The sequence below is a fragment of the Nothoprocta perdicaria genome, unplaced genomic scaffold, assembly GCF_003342845.1.
Source record: "Nothoprocta perdicaria isolate Ctin4 unplaced genomic scaffold, notPer1 scaffold_257, whole genome shotgun sequence".
Classification (NCBI taxonomy): domain Eukaryota; kingdom Metazoa; phylum Chordata; class Aves; order Tinamiformes; family Tinamidae; genus Nothoprocta; species Nothoprocta perdicaria.
The window spans coordinates 706,831-722,704 of record NW_020455485.1 but is presented as its reverse complement, the minus strand read 5'-3'; the positions used below and the strand labels follow the sequence as shown (position 1 = coordinate 722,704).

The window sequence follows — 15,874 nt, the reverse complement described above, 5'->3', positions numbered from 1 at the left end:
AAGAAAAAGAAAAAGAAAAAGAAAAAGAAAAAGAAAAAGAAAAAGAAAAAGAAAAAGAAAAAGAAAAAGAAAAAGAAAAAGAAAAAGAAAAAGAAGAAAAAGAAATGCCAGTTTATTATTTTATCCCAGATTGTCAGCTTACTCATTTATATTTGTAGGTGACCAGTGAGCCAAAAAAAAAAAAAAGAGCAAAAGCAGTTTACTGGTTTCTTTTTTGCTTGTTTGCTTGTTTCTTTTACAAATTTTCACCACCTTCCTACACTTTCTGAACTCTCAGTCACCTCTGTGTGACTACAGATACAGAACACAAATTATCTGGTGTCTTCATCTTCCTTTCAGTCTATTTCTCTAGAGTCCATGATGGACAAGGTCCAGGCTAAAATTTGCCAGTTCTTTTACATGCTATTTGTTAGGCCTGAAAATGTCCAGCTGGAATTGCTCATCACACTCTACAGAATTTGAGTTTTCATAGGAAATGAAAGCAACTCTGCTGGGACTGCAAAAGGAAAATAAACAAATGCTCTCAAGTAATGTTTTCTGGGTTCATCTTTGTTAGTTTACGCTAAAAGATTAGTCCACAAAGTGAATATGATGATAGACTTAAAAGGTACAATTCTTCCACCCCAAAACAAACAAACTATTTCACCTCTTATCTTACATCATCTATTACAGTTTTGCATTAAGTAATTACTATTTCTATCATCAGAGCTATGTTTTAGTCACTGTCTAAAGCAAAATGACTAAATTGGATGGGATTTAGTGCAGTGTTTTTAAATTTCTGAATCACAGAATAACAGTTTCTGTATCACGAACTAACCAAACTATAAAACAGAAAGTCCACATTGAGGCACCATGATGGAAATCTATTGTGATCTCCTCATTTTAAAGCCATTACATAGTAAAAACACTCCCAATATGCTATGCTGAATGTTCAGTGTGTGTCAGATCCAGTGGAAAGGGATTTTTTTCCTTGGCAACAAATATGTATCAGAGTGACTGCAATGCTATTTCTAGAATTTAGTTTGTATCACTGAAAAAAGAGGTGGTATTTTTAACAACTTGGTATCACTTTTAGATGCCAGGTAACAATATTTAATAGGTCAAGTTGATCTTAGTTTTACTTTTTTTTTTTTTGTCTTCAAGTTTGTAAGATGGTAGATTCTCTGACTTCCCTTCGTATTCAGGCAAGACTGAAATCCGGCAATAAATGAATATGCCAAGCATTTCTTTATTATACCTCATTTTTTCAAAATTACCCTTTCAGGTTCCATCATTACTATCTCTATTTTAAATTTGCTCTTCTTAACATACATCTGCAAGTACAAAATGAGTCCCCTTTTAACTGAACATTAAGACCAACAGGTTCATGGTTGTTGTAGCTAATAAAGGCAAATTAATCAAGCTGCATCTCACACCTCCTCTCTTATCTCCTAGACCCATATGAAATTATACTAATTATTTCAGGTAAAATTAAAAATTCTAACTTTTCCCTGAAAGAAGGAGGAAAAGATTATTCAATCGTCTTCAAGGAGTCAATCTTCTCAGAGCTCACCTAAGATGCAAATTGCACACAAAAAAAGGGGCCTTCCACATGGATTTCAGCTTCAGTCTAACAAAACAGCTTCAATAAAATATATTAGCATGCACATCATCATGGATAGAATTACATTTACAGTGTATAATGGCACATGCTACATGCTAATGCAATAAAATCTTTTTTTTTTTTATGTTAAATGTGTGTGTGTGTGTGTGTGTGTGTGTTCCTCCCCATGAGGAGACACATGTGTTTAAAGTTTAGGTGCATACTTTAACAAAATATGCAGGTAGACTATTGTCTACCTAGTCCCACAACCTTTCCCCATTAGCAGACTAGGGAAAGTGTTCACCCGCTGCTATTACTGACCAACTAAATACAATGGACAGCAGCTTAATCAATAACAGCAAATGGACCGGTGACTGTCCTGAACTGAACTGAGAAGGAGGTGGATTAGAAAGTGAAACCCGCTATTTGATTACCTTCTTGGCAAGTCGGTACAAACTAATGTTCCCTGTTGAAAAAGAGAAATGAGGAGGTTTATAAAAATGCAGACCTTTCTCTACTCAAAGACAGATATTTTCTAATTGCGGGAAAGGCCTCATTTCCGTGTCTGGTTTGTCCCAAGAGATGTGTGGGAAAGTGAGAGAAAGCACTCACTGCTCTCCAAAGTGTGTCTCAAAGGCAATGGCAAGGTGCAGAGAGGAGCAATGTAAAATGCTTTTCTGGAAATACAAAACACTGAGCAACTTTATGGTGGCAAACACCTCCAAAGGGAAACAATCCTCACCCACACATATGCACACACACACAAGTACACACACACACATACAGGCAGAACAACCACACAACAGAACCACTGCCTGTAGCTTCAGTACAGTGTCTAACCTTCCCTGCTACATCTTTAACGAGGGCCTGAGATAAGCAGAATAAGTATCTTTATAACCTAAAGATTGGACTGAAAACTCAGTAAGGAAATACACACTTCTCTTCCTTTTGAAAGAAAAAGAGGGCTATGCTGCACTTCTCACCCCATGAAAGACTGAATGCAATTGATTCAGTAAATCTCTAAACCTCCCCCTCTTTAACTACTGTGACAACTGGGAGCTGAGAAACAAACGCTGTTCAAATAATCATAAAGAATTTAACAAGTCTAATACATAATATAGTTTTCATACTGGCTAACACAAGTAAATTCAGCATGGCTATGACATCCAGGTTCTTAAATAACACAGTTCAACAGTATCTGAATATTACCATATACCTCACTCCTCCATTAAGGGAGGAACCATTCCAAATTGGCCGCTAGTTCAGCCAAATTTTTTGGTGGGCCACATTTCCATAGAAGAAGGAAGAGGGTCATCATATTCTCCTAGCAATTGATACTCATGATAAATGTGCAGCAGCTGCAATTCACTGGTCTTTTCTCATACTATCATTATAGAAAAGAAAGGCCAACATGCTGCAGTTATGTCAAAAGGAGCAGAATAAAAAAACTGGAAAGATGAGGTCTAGGAAGCTTTCTAAGCAGTCTGTTGTGCCTCTTGCTGAAAGCAGAGGACAGGTATTAAGATGTCACCGTCTGAAAAGTCAGAAATAATGAGGAATAGCCCATCAAGGGAAGGGTTACTAGCAGATAGCACAGTGGAAAAATTAGCTCACTGCAATGATAATAAAACAGTATTAGAGAAGAAGAACAATTTTAAGCAAAATTAATTAAAAGTATTTCTCCATGCCCCACTCTCCTCCAAGTCCATCTCATCTCTAGCCTGGTTGATGCTTCCAAGTTAAATGTCTCAGAAGACAATCCTGTATTCTGTCTGCTAGCATCAAGATGAAGCATTGTGTGCTATGGTAAGTCGGTAGTCTCCTGGGATTGCACGTCTATATGAATAATGAGAATAGCTGCATTTTGTTCCAGTTACTGCAAATTAAGAGTACCCTGCTGCCTGGCGGATCTGCAGCACGCAGGTTTCAACTGGGAAAAGTGTGGATAGTCTCGGATGAGTATGCCATTCAGAGGAAAAGAATGGGATACAGTCAGATCGTGCCGAGTTCAGGAGGGTCACACACTCTGCAGTAGAGACACAAGCACACCACCCAGTCCCTTCCTAACACTGACCAAATAAAAGCCAAGACCAAGTACTCAAATATGCTTTGGGAAGGCAGCTGGAGAGATCACTCCCAACTCCAAGGGTCTGGCAACAGCAGGAATTTTTAGCCTCAGGCCTCAGACTGAGTCCTCCTGGCATCTATTAGCAGACAACAGAGAGCACAGGCTGTTGGCTTAAGCACAAAACAAGTGATGGTTGCAAACACATGTGCGGTGGCCAGTCTCCTTTCCACCCACTTGGGAAATACTATGCCTGGATCCTTACATTGCAAGTTTACTGTTTTATAAATGCTCCCACGCATTCTCACAAAACCCTTTCTGAATTTACCAAGTTCTGTCATAACATTATTTATTGCTGTGAGCTCTGCCTCTAAATGCTCAAGGAAGCTAATGGTACAGGACAGAGGTACTGATGGATTTAAGTCAGGTGGCCCTCCAGTGCCAGCTGTGCTGCTCTCCAAGACTTCCATACCTAGTGGGAAATGTATCTGCCAGCTGCCTAATTCAGTATCTGAGCATATCACCTTGAGCTATCCTTGATCAAGAGAGAGAAATCAATACCTCCAGGGCTGGATTCATCTAATTCTAATGTGGGTATCTAAAACAGCTTGAATGAATTGCACCCTACTGCAGGGTCCAGTGATCACAAAAGCAACCTAGGGAGAGCAGCTCTGATATAGGTACTTACCCTGCAGATAACTAAAGGTAGTTGAGATATATCTTACTGCTGAAGTCTGCCTCTGGAGAGTTGGCACTCTGGCAGAGTGCAGATCTCAAGTCACAAACAGGGGTTAAAAGGGTAGATTTTCAATGACACCATGATCCAATCTCTAAGTTTTTATTTAGCCCAACCTTTTCTTGTTGAATTTTAAAGAGAAGTATTTGAGATTCAGCTCAATGATAGCAGTAATAAATGTCACCATTAATCTCAGAACACTGATTTATGAGAAAATATTAAAATAACTAAACATGTATAGCTTGCTAAAGCCACAATTGAAGAGAAATATGATAATTATCTACAAGCTCTGGAAGGATGTACACACTAAGGATTTTTTTTTTAATAGGGATTTTCAGAAAAATATAGCTAAGAGTAATGTGATTATACTGAGCAAAGTAAAATTTAGGCTGACAGGAAAAAATCCTAATAATGAAATGTATTCTATTGTAGAGTAATCTTCCAAAGGAAATTGGCTGGAGTCCAATCACATCTAAAGCCAACTGGACGAAGATCCACAGAGAACAATCTTGCATTAGCAAGATGGACTAGATGACTCAACAGCACTTTTTCTTTTTTAAATTCCTATCATTCCACTGTATAAAATAATCCAATAAGCCAAAGCAAGAGGGAAATAGGCTTAGTAACAACGGCAGTTTCGTCTCTTCTCCAAGGCCCGCATAGCTGAAGTGTGTTTTGCAAGAGGGAAAGAACATCTGTATGTGGACAGAGTTCCCTGTTAATTTAATGCTACAAAATCCTGCATTTGCTTCCCCCTTTCTTTCCCATGCTCCACTCCTTAATAAAATAACATTACCAGAAAAATCGACCTTGTTTTCTAAATGCATCAATCATGGTTTTTGCTGCGCCACCTACTCATAATTGGTTTAAGCCTTCCTGATCTCAGATGCCAATTGATGTTAAGCAAAACACAAAAAAAATAAATAGCCAGTAGACATATTTCCATAGAAATAATCTTGCCACATGTTGATCTATGAGTAGGGTAACAGTGCTCTCACAACGTTATTTCACTCATCTGCAAAATGGTGGAATAATTTTCTCTTTAATTTTGAGGGGACTTTGACATCAATTTTAGAGAGGATAAAGAAATCTTGTTGAGCCTCTCTGTTAATATACTCTCTGTTGTCTGTTACATAGTAGCAGCAAATAACAGAAGACTTCTTAAAGAATCCCTCTTTAATTCATTTGTGGATTTGGTGTCTCTCGCTAGAGAATATTAGATGGTCTTACTAATACATATATAAAAATATTTCCTAAAGAAAGTATTAAAGTACAATACTAGCTTTCTAAAACCCATTGTAACTCCGTTTTTCCCCACAGTTATCTAACTTTATAATGCAGACCGATTTTCTTCTATCCACTTGACAGAGAAGTCTGAAATTTCAGAGAATCCATTCAACACATATTGCAGGGGACATGTTTTTCTTAAAAAATAAATTAATTAAACGATGCTGTCTGCATAAGGGGTCTGCATAATTCTTTTTTTTTTTTCCTGCTTTTTATTTTTTGCCATAAGTGCTCAATTAAGCATTCCACAGCACAGGAAGAATTTCTGTTTTTCAGAAAGAGTATTAATGGAAATCTATGTCTGCAAAGCAGAACAGTGATCAGCAGCTCATAGCTTATACCACCAGTTTTGAATTATTCAAATAATCTCTGATTTCTTCTGCTTCTTCCTTGAATTTTCCAACAAGAACCAAATGATTTGACCATCTTCTTTCCTTCATCAAAAAAAGTTAAAAGAATTAAAACACTAGAATTTTACTGTATGCAGTGTTAATACATTTGAGATTTCTCCTTCTCTCTTGTTTTAGTATAATGAGATAAAACGCAAATTACACTCTGCTGCTGCTTGGCTGCTAATTCCCTCTACTAGCAATAGTCAACCCAAGTAAAACAGCATCTACATCCCTGCATGTGGAACTGAAGCCACCTTGATAAAGGTATCTCAGTCACACAACTGGAGTACTGGGGGCAGTTCTGGGCTCCCCAGTACAATAGGGACGTGGAGCTTCTAGAGAGGGTCCAGCGGAGAGCAACAAAGACGATTAAGGGACTGGAGCATGTATCAAATGAGGAGAGACTGAGTGAGCTGGGCCTGTTTTCTCTGGAGAAGAGAAAGGGGAGAGGGGGCACTACCTCTTGAGAGGGGATGTGATCAATATGTATAAGTACTTGAAAGGGGAATGTAGGGAGGAAGAGGCCAAGCTCTTCTCTGTGGTGGCCAGTGACAGCACAAGGGGTAATGGGTATAAGTTGAAGCACAGGAAGCTCCTTCTCCATGTGAGGAAGAACTTCTTGACTGTGTGGGTGCCAGAGCCCTGGCACAGGCTGCCCAGGGAGGCTGTGGAGTCTCCTTCTCTGGAGGTCTTCAAAACCCGCCTGGATGCCGCCCTGTGCCCCGTGCTCTGGGTGTCCCTGCTGGAGCAGGGGGTTGGACTGGATGATCTCTAGAGGTCCCTGCCAACCTCAAACAGTCTGTGGTTCTGTGGGATGGAGCTCAAGGAGCGTTTCGAGATCCTGTAAGAAACCCATGAGAAGGGCAGTGCTGAGGGCCCAAACACAGACATACGGGCTGCGGAGGAAGGCACGTGATGGGAGCAGCGAGCAGTGATAGCACAAGGAGGAAAAGAGTATTTTTTCAGAGGGGAAAGGAAACCACATTTTAATACCTGCAAAATGACTGTGAGTCAGAGACACTGCCTATAAGAAAGGCCTAAAAATGTTACAAGAAGCTCCTTTTATCCTATGATTTTCTGCATGCTGCTAGCTAAAGAGTTATGCAAGTCCCACACAGAGAGGCACATCAAAGTGGAAAATTTTTTTAAAAATGTATTTTCTGCAAATTGTCATTAAGAAATCAATTTTATTATTCTTAATCAGCTATTCCTAATCATGATATTTTAATCAAAAGCTAGGGTTGTTGTAATTATTCACTAATCTATAATGTTGAATTTATGCAAAAAAAAATAGAGAGAGGAAATACTTTCTGTTTCAACTAGAAGTGCAAGAATTAACCATTTAAAAATAATCATATATAATGACTACATAAAGCCCAGCTTGAAGGGTGCTTTTTTCCAGCAGTTAGCAAGACTCTCAATACATTATAGATGCTATGGCAAGAAAATGCCTTCAGAGCTATATAGCAAAGCATGCTTGATTTCTTTGTCCAGTTTATTGCAGGCTTTGCTCTGTTAAAAGAAGCATGGCCGTACAGCAGAGATGAAGAATACTTAAGTCTCCTACTTCAGGTTTCTGCATTCACATGGAAATATCTGGGGAGATGGATGATTTAACATTCACAGGAAACAAGTGAGCGTTCATCCACAGGGAGGATGGATAGGAAAGGGAGAGAGAGCCAGGGGGTGACTTGGCTCACAGAAATTTTCCAGAGGGGATTTCACTGGACTTGTGGTTAACATTTGGAAAGCTTGAAAAGAATGACTAGGAAAAAAAATCTGTCCCCCCGCCTCATCTGCATCCCTAAGACGCCATCTGCAACAGGGTGAACCTTTTTCCATTTCATTATTTCAAACTGTCTCATGCAGCAGATCACAGTTTTTGCTCTTCATTCATTAAGGAAAACAAAAATGCCTAATATGGAGTCCTTTCACCAGGTCCAATTATTATTGGAAAAATAATGCAAAAAAAAAAAAGAAGATTTCTTTTTTTTAAAAAAAAAAAAAGAGAGGATAATTTGAAAGCAAGTAAAGCGTTTGAGGGCTCAGGATATTGCACATTTGTATTTAACAGTCCTACTTCAGAAGGGACTGCAGGTCCAGGTGGTGAAGTAGAAGGAAGAAACAGGATGGTGCTAAGAACTCTGGAGCATTTGTTCTTGTTTTAGGGTGAGCAAAAGGAAACATTCTCAGCTTGAGAAATCAGAGAGAGCTGTGCTTTTCAGTGTCAAATTATTTCCCACCCACTCACACACACAACAACAGAAGTTGAGGGGAATTAAAATTCAGAAAGATTGGAAGGGGAAAAGGAGAAAACAAAGAAAAGCCTTTTGTATTCCTTAAAATCCATATTTTGGGCCTCTGATTGTTGATCTTTAAGTCTAGACAGTTAACAACAGCACATCTGTTGTTTTGTGAGCTCTCCATATGATTGCGAGATTTTAGATTTTAAGGTACTGTCATGAGGACTTCCAAGGTTTTACATTTAGGTGATCCTGTGTTTGGGAGGAGGATTTTCAGGAGCGAGGGAGGGAGAAGAGGACGAAATAGGAAGAGGCTGATGATCTTCACAAACTATCCTTATATTTCTGCAGTGTATCCCAGAAATTTATATTGGCTTGCTGTAGGTCATAGGTGAAGCACTTGCAGATCTTTCCCAGCAAAGTGAAATGCTCCTGAAATGCTCCTCCACTGTGTAATATTACACTGAGCAGCTGTAACAATTATAGGGTATTTTAAACTAGAAACACGTACATAAAAGATATCAAAATTTTCTTGGCATTCTGAATTATAAGATCCTAATTCATTACAAATGAGTTTTTAAAAAGTACTATAACTGCACAGGAAAACCCAGCAAGTTTGTATGCATTAATTGTTGCCACAGTGTTGAAGTGTCTGTGAGTGCAATTGCATTACCCAATTAAGCCCAAAATTGTCAAATTTATTCATGCAGTGCAGGCATATCCTATTTAAAAAAAATCCCAATCAGTTAGATAATACTTCCTTTCTGCCTAAGAAGCCATTCATCACTTAAAAGAAAAAAAAAGTTTCCAGCTCTCCCTCAGATCCCCAAGTGGCTTGAATTTTTCAGCTTAAGCCCTCCTAATACAGGGAACTAAATGTTGAAAGCATTATAAAGATTCTGTAATTCAGAAAATGGGGTTCAGAGGCACAGTTCTCACAACTTCAAAGGATTAGGTTCTTGAAATGCCACCCCCACTGCAAAATTAAAATACCACATTATGGTCCTCCTCAGCTAGCTTCCTCTGTGGATTCTGGTAAGAGAAACTGCTTGCCCCTAACCTACACAATTTAAAACATTTCACTAGAAATGTATTTGATTAATCAACATTTAATGTTTAGAGATGAAAGAGTAGTTATCTTCTTTGTACTAAGCCAAACACAAAGAGTGCAGCCAATATTCTAGTAATGACTGAACTAGGAAACATATATTTTCAAAAAGTTTAGGTACTGTTCTTTTCCTGGCCTTTTTAAAGTTCATCTTTAAATAAATAAAAAAAATAATCTTTTTGAGATGCAGCATGCCCATTCCCTCTATTAAGAAAGGAAAGCGTGCTCTGGTACGCAGCTTTTGAAGAGTTTTCATCTCACGCTCACGGAGGGGATTGCAAAGCCTGTTGGTTCCATGGCATTTTCACATTACTGAAAGCGATATTCGAGCCATTAACACTACCAGTTCAAATTTTAATGGGTCTGTTCCGAAGAAAAATAATTAACATATGCTTGACTTCCCATATATTAGACAAAACAATAGTAGTCACTAAATTGGTATCTTCTATGGCACAGCATAATTCCAGCTGTCTTGGTCATGATGAGTTGTGCAGCTGACTCATCCCAGAGACACGCATCACATAACGAGAACAAACACAAGTCGTTTGCAATGTCAAGAATTAGGTTTTAAGTATGACAGAGAAGGACATAGGGCCATATTAGGAGGAATTACCTAGAAAGCAGCGGCCAGCCAGGCATTACCTCTCTGAGTCACAGAAAATCCCTGACAGGTGGCTAATTGATAGTACCATATCACATAGCAATCTCTGCTCTGTCAGCTTGCTTGCTAGGCTTCAAGTGAGGGCACGCAAGCTTGGCTTTCCACCATCCCTGAGTTCATCATGTCACACCAAGTACCTGCCTAAACAAGCCCCAGATCCCTGCAGAGTTAAATCCTTGCAAGAAATTTTTATCCTCTGCAACCAGGGCTCAAATGCACCTCAAACAGCGGCATAGAGAAACCCCTGAAATATCATGTCCCACTGCTTGTGGCCACCAACGCAGCACCAGTGGATGTCACCGGGAAATGAGGGCACTGAATCTACCCGAGAAGTTGTTGTAAGGCCCTGCTACATGATGTTTAGGGACGTTAGCTGGAACAAGCAAAATATGGAAATGATTAATGGCAGTGAGCTTGGCAGGTAGGTTCTTATCACAGCAGACACTCAGCAGAATGTGGGTTCTCCTTAGTCAAAAAAAAAAAAAAACAGGATGTGGAGAAACCAGATCAGATAACAGGGGAAGGCTGTAAAACTCAGGCCCATGCTAGGGATCGTATTTATTAGCACAGCCATTCAAGCAGTCTTATCCTTAGTATAAGAAGCAAAATAAACAGAGCAAGCTGGGCTGTCAGAGTACCACTGATTAATCAGCATGTTTTCCTGTATCACGGGAAAAACAGACACATCTCAACTACCTCCCACCTCTGACTCAGCTTCTTCCTATATTCCACAGGGAAAGATATGGAGCCTAAAGCAACCAAGATGCCTGATTAGGGGCCTAGGGTTGGATGGAGCAAATTCAGGTTGCCCCTGTGTTATGTTGCCCTATGGTCTGGAGAGAGGAAGGCACTTTCAAAGCGCAGTTGAAACATAGCTGGGCTCAAGCACTCCCTGAAGCTGCTCTCAACTGCAGAGGGAGAAGAGGAGCCTGGCAGATCTGAGAGATCTTCTCTGGGTTCATCCCACCTCCATCTTGGCATAACAAACTCTCAGTCCAAATTTAGTATGCCAAAGGCTTAACCTACCCATCATTTCACTCAGATGTCCACAAAATTATTGCTGGGCCTCAGAAAATATGAGATTGGCATGGTAGACAAACTCCTGCTTCCATCAGATTTTCATTAACATCATTCATCCAGTTCTTTTTATCCTGAGCAAAATCTGCATTCTCTTTACCACTCATATACCCCTTATATAATAAATACTGCAACACTATAAATACTTCAGTGTCCTTTTTTTTTTTACTATGAGGAATATATTTCTGCCCTGCTTTATGCTGAAAAGCTTTTACAGACCTCAGGACATATAATAATTATTTTTTTTCTAACCTATGCAAGCTACCTCCAGTGCAAGTCTCCTATAGGATGTCCCTAGTAAGGAAGGGGATTGAGGCCCTAGCTCTACCTGTTGGGCTGTGAATCTCTGTGAGGAGGAATGTTTCTTCTCTGATCTGTTACCTGTGGGAGGCCTAGCCTAGACCTTCCTCCAAAATGCATGAGGTGAAACTGGTCTGTTTTATTTCTTTGTTTTCCTGCTTGGTCTCCAAAAGGATTTCCTAGATATTATTCAGGGAAGGAAATAAATAAATAAATAAATAAATAAATAAATAAATAAATTGAAAGTTTATCCTAATAATGGTCTCTAGTCACAAAAATTGCAAATTAAATGAAAAGAAAAAAGAAAAAGACACGTTTTCTGATATTCTGCCTTATCCAATTTGACCCTCCTTTTTTCTTCTAGAAAATGTACTATATTCAGAAACAAAACTCTATCTTGCCCCATCTCTGATATTCATCCAACAGTTCTCAAAAAGCCTGTCTGTACACTGAAGGAAAAATTTAAAAAACTGTGCTGTGAACATAACCATCTGCAAGCAGAGGGACATTATCTGAGTGTAACCAAGAAGAGGCAATGGCAAGAACAGTTCTGGTAGTAATTACTAATTACTCCCTGACATAACAGAGTGGTCAAAATCTGAGACCTAAAATAACCTGTTCCTGTTTTTTTGGTTGGTTGGTTGGTTAGGGTTTTTTTTTTTCTTTCTTTCTTTCTTCTCCACAGCTGTCCTGTATCCAACCACTTATCTTCTGACCCATCTTCACAAATGTTGATTCCTCAACAGCCTTGTTACTGACTTTCAGGGAGAGAGAGACTTTCCATGAGAGAGAGGCAGATTTTCATATACAGTCACTGGAAATGAGTCTCCACAACAATGTCGTATGCTGTGTTATTACCTCCTCTGCCACAAGAACTGTTTCTCCTGGGAATAATTTGATTTCCTTACTTATCAACACCTTCCTCCATACAGCAGCATGTTTCCTCTCACCCTCCTTCAGTCACATAGCACCAAAATCCTAGAGAAGGTGAAGTGCTGCACGTGTTAATGAAAGGCTGATTAGGAATTGAGTGCTAATGGAATAGGTGCCGCACCCCACATTGCCGTGGGATTTTCTACAGACTATCAAGCCAGCACACATGTGCACAGGTAGCAAATACACCACGGAGAGGCACTTGTGCACCTTGCTATTAGCCTTAAACAGATTTTCCAGCACCTGAGCAGTGACCTGTTAATAGCTTACATAATGAAAAACAGCACTGAAATGAGTCAGTGTGCTTGGCAAATTCAGATCATTAACCATGAGAAAGCACTTTGAGTGGAACCAGGGAGAAACACATACCCCAGAGAACATTAAGTAGAGAAGTCTTATTAGTTGTGAGTAAACAGGTGCCACATTCCACTGGAAATAACAGGATGGGCTTCTTCATGTCTCAGTGCAAACTTCTCTCTGAAATACTAGATTCCACTTTCCACAACAGAATAACTGTCAGACACTGGTGTCTCTTCCCAACTACCAACTGACTGGAAGAGAACTCCATAAGAAATAAATTGTGGGAGGAAACACATGGCTCATGCAGCTGCAGGCTCACCTCGGTGCTAACACAGGTGGAGCAGGCAGAGTTTAAGAGCAATCCCTATAGAGATCCTACAGCCCATGACGTGATAAGGAAAGTCTGGGGGTCCTCTGGGAGACACTCCATCAGGTGCCAGCTGTGCATCACGAGGTGGTGGCTACTGCACTTGGCTGCAGACAAATGAGTTTTTCACTGAAAATAAAAGAAACTACTGAAACTACAGAGAAATTGTTTCAGCTAATAGTGTCACCAGAAAGAAACCAAGGCACAAAATTCAAAAGTAATTTGTACCAGGACTGTAACTGCTCCCCTTGTCCCCTGCATTCCAGTGACAACTCCTGGTCGTTGCACATACATGAAGTGATGGTGGTCCTGCACTGGCTTGAAATATCCAGAGAGACACCTAAACCACAATTTGGGAAAACTTGGTCTAAGTCTAAACATTTTAACCATTCCAATAAGACACTGGAAATCCAAGCTGTTTTTTTTTTTTTTTAATGTGAAGAAATGCAAGACAAAAAAAAAAAAAAAAGTTTTTCACTCACCCAGAGTATTATTTTTTATAAACTTCTCTACCAGAATATAAATGAGTGTAGATTTCATGTCAGCCCCAAATCATTATTTTCTTTAAAGCACGGGCTTAAGAAGCATTTTGAAAAGTTAATTGCTTGCACTTCTGTATTTAGGATCACAGCACATGAACAGCGTACTTTGTTCTCCCAGGGTTTGCAGAGGCACAGTCTCTAGGCTATACCAAAGCTGCCTCAAGAACTCACAGGTTTTATATTTACAGCAATTTTCTTTTGAGGATTTTCAAGTTCTAGGCTTTATCCTGGAAACATGGCATATACTTAATAATTCTCCATATTTCACTTTTATGAAATCGGAAGGAATCCTTTGATGTAATTTTTTTCTCATAAAAGAGTGATATGCTGTCCATTTGACAGGCCAGGATGTTGCACTAATGTTTTGGATGCTTATCTCTGTGAGCAAGTCTGAAGCTATACACAAAGCTCACTTGGCTTCATTTCCTTATCTGTTTTATGTGCATGTACAGCTGGAAATGGCCATATAAAGGCTTTAACCTTCCACGAGACATCTAAAAAAGCAAACCACCAAAATCTGTGCAGTTTCGGATGCCAGAAAGCCATCTGTATACAAGTTAATTGCTTCTGGTCTGAATAGCTTCCATTTTTATCCTGCCATCTACATTTGTACCTATTCAGTGGTTCATTTTGGACACAGCAGGGGAACTCATGCCATGTTCCAATCCAATTCTTCCATGTTCACGGCCTCCTTGCTGCTAGCCTGCCCTCGAATCCCACTCCCCCTTTGGCAATTCTCTCTATTTGTCTCAGAAACCCAACAGAGTAAGCCTAAGGAGGGCTATTTTCACCAACACTTCTGCACACTGAATTACCGGGCTGAGGAGATGACAGGAGCAAGCATGGGTTTATTTTCTGGTTTCCCAAACCCACTTACTTTCCTATGACAAACTAGAGCTGTCCAGAAGCAGCAAATTCAGCACAGTTCAGCCGTGAGCAGAAGGAAGAGCAGAGTTGGACCGTGCAACCCCTTCACCCAACTGCTTTTAAATAGAACCAGCTGCTCTTTTTACTCATTAAATCTGCAGCTACACATATTGTGTATAGTATTGTGTATTTACTATACACATATGTGTGTATAGTAAATTAACAATGCAAATCACACTCAAAAATAAAATCCTTGACGTTGCAAGAATATCACTGGTCTGATTCACATTTCTAATTAGTGGCAAGATTTTAAGTAGGGAGAAAAAATAATCAGAAAAAAAAATAATTTTCATGGAGGAAATGAGTGTGGCCTAACTAGTGAAAATAAAAACAAAGTTAACACTAAACACTTCTGCTCTGTACTCCCTAATCAGATTTTGCTAGCTCTGGCAGATCTTTATTAATGACCCCATAAAAGTGACAATATTATCTAAATAAATCCACTATTTGCTTCAAATATTATCATCCCCAGATCTCATGCTGGATTGCAGTTTCTGTTAGAGTTTGTGTACAAAGCAGGAAGTTGTTTCATAGGCAGGCTTAAGCTTGCAATATTTACTGAACCCCAAATGAGAGTTAAGTACATGGAAATGCTGGTAAAGAAAACATGCACAGGAACTTTTCTATATTTACAGAAAGTGTCTTTGAAAAAACAGCTCTGTCATCAAAATGCCTCCATAAATATATAGAAATAAGTGTTTTAAACAAATAAGTCTTTAAAACATTATCTGCTAGGGGCAGGAACAACAACAAAAAACCTACAGTGAGTCACTGTCGCCCTTCTAGGAACAATTAAGCTAAAATATTATTTATAGTGACCTTTCCAGTTTATTTTACAGTTACTGATGAAAAGTACACTCTCACCCTGTAGACACGCACTATCAACTTTATTTCCCATTCTTGCTGAGAAATTGAGCTGTTAATGTCAAGAAATATTAAAAATTAGCTGTTCTACTGAATTTGCTCTATCTAGCTACCTAGAAATTCTCAAGAGAGGCACTATTCATTATCGACAAACTAACATTTATTCAAAAGCAAAGTGATATGATCAAAAGGGGCAATTCATAGCCAACTACCATGTTCATGATCCTCTTTCAGAGTACCTATGTCATAGACAGAAAGTCCCAAATGAAAGATTGCCAGAACAATTTCCAAAGAATCTTTTTTTTTTCCCTAGAAGTATCCAAATTGTTTTTGTTTGTCAAAAAGGATGATAGTTGCCTAGCACCTACTCTTGCAGGCTTACCTGTTTCTTATAATTAGTTCCAAAAAGGAATGTAAAAGAAAAGTTTCAGGCATACCACTGCACCACTTGTTTTTCTGAAGTAAAACCACGTTGCCATTTTGTACAGAT

At 39.1% G+C, this 15,874-nt stretch overlaps 1 protein-coding gene across 1 annotated transcript in view; it reads right to left on the bottom strand.

Annotated features, from left to right (window-relative positions):
* LOC112948206 (ecto-NOX disulfide-thiol exchanger 1) overlaps positions 1–12,816 on the bottom strand; it is a gene marked incomplete at its 3' end in the record, with an annotated part of 257,294 nt that extends 244,478 nt beyond the window's left edge. Inside the window, exon 1 of the mRNA XM_026040430.1 lies at positions 12,754–12,816. The remainder of the gene's footprint in view (positions 1–12,753) is intronic.
* Positions 12,817–15,874: the final 3,058 nt, after the last annotated feature.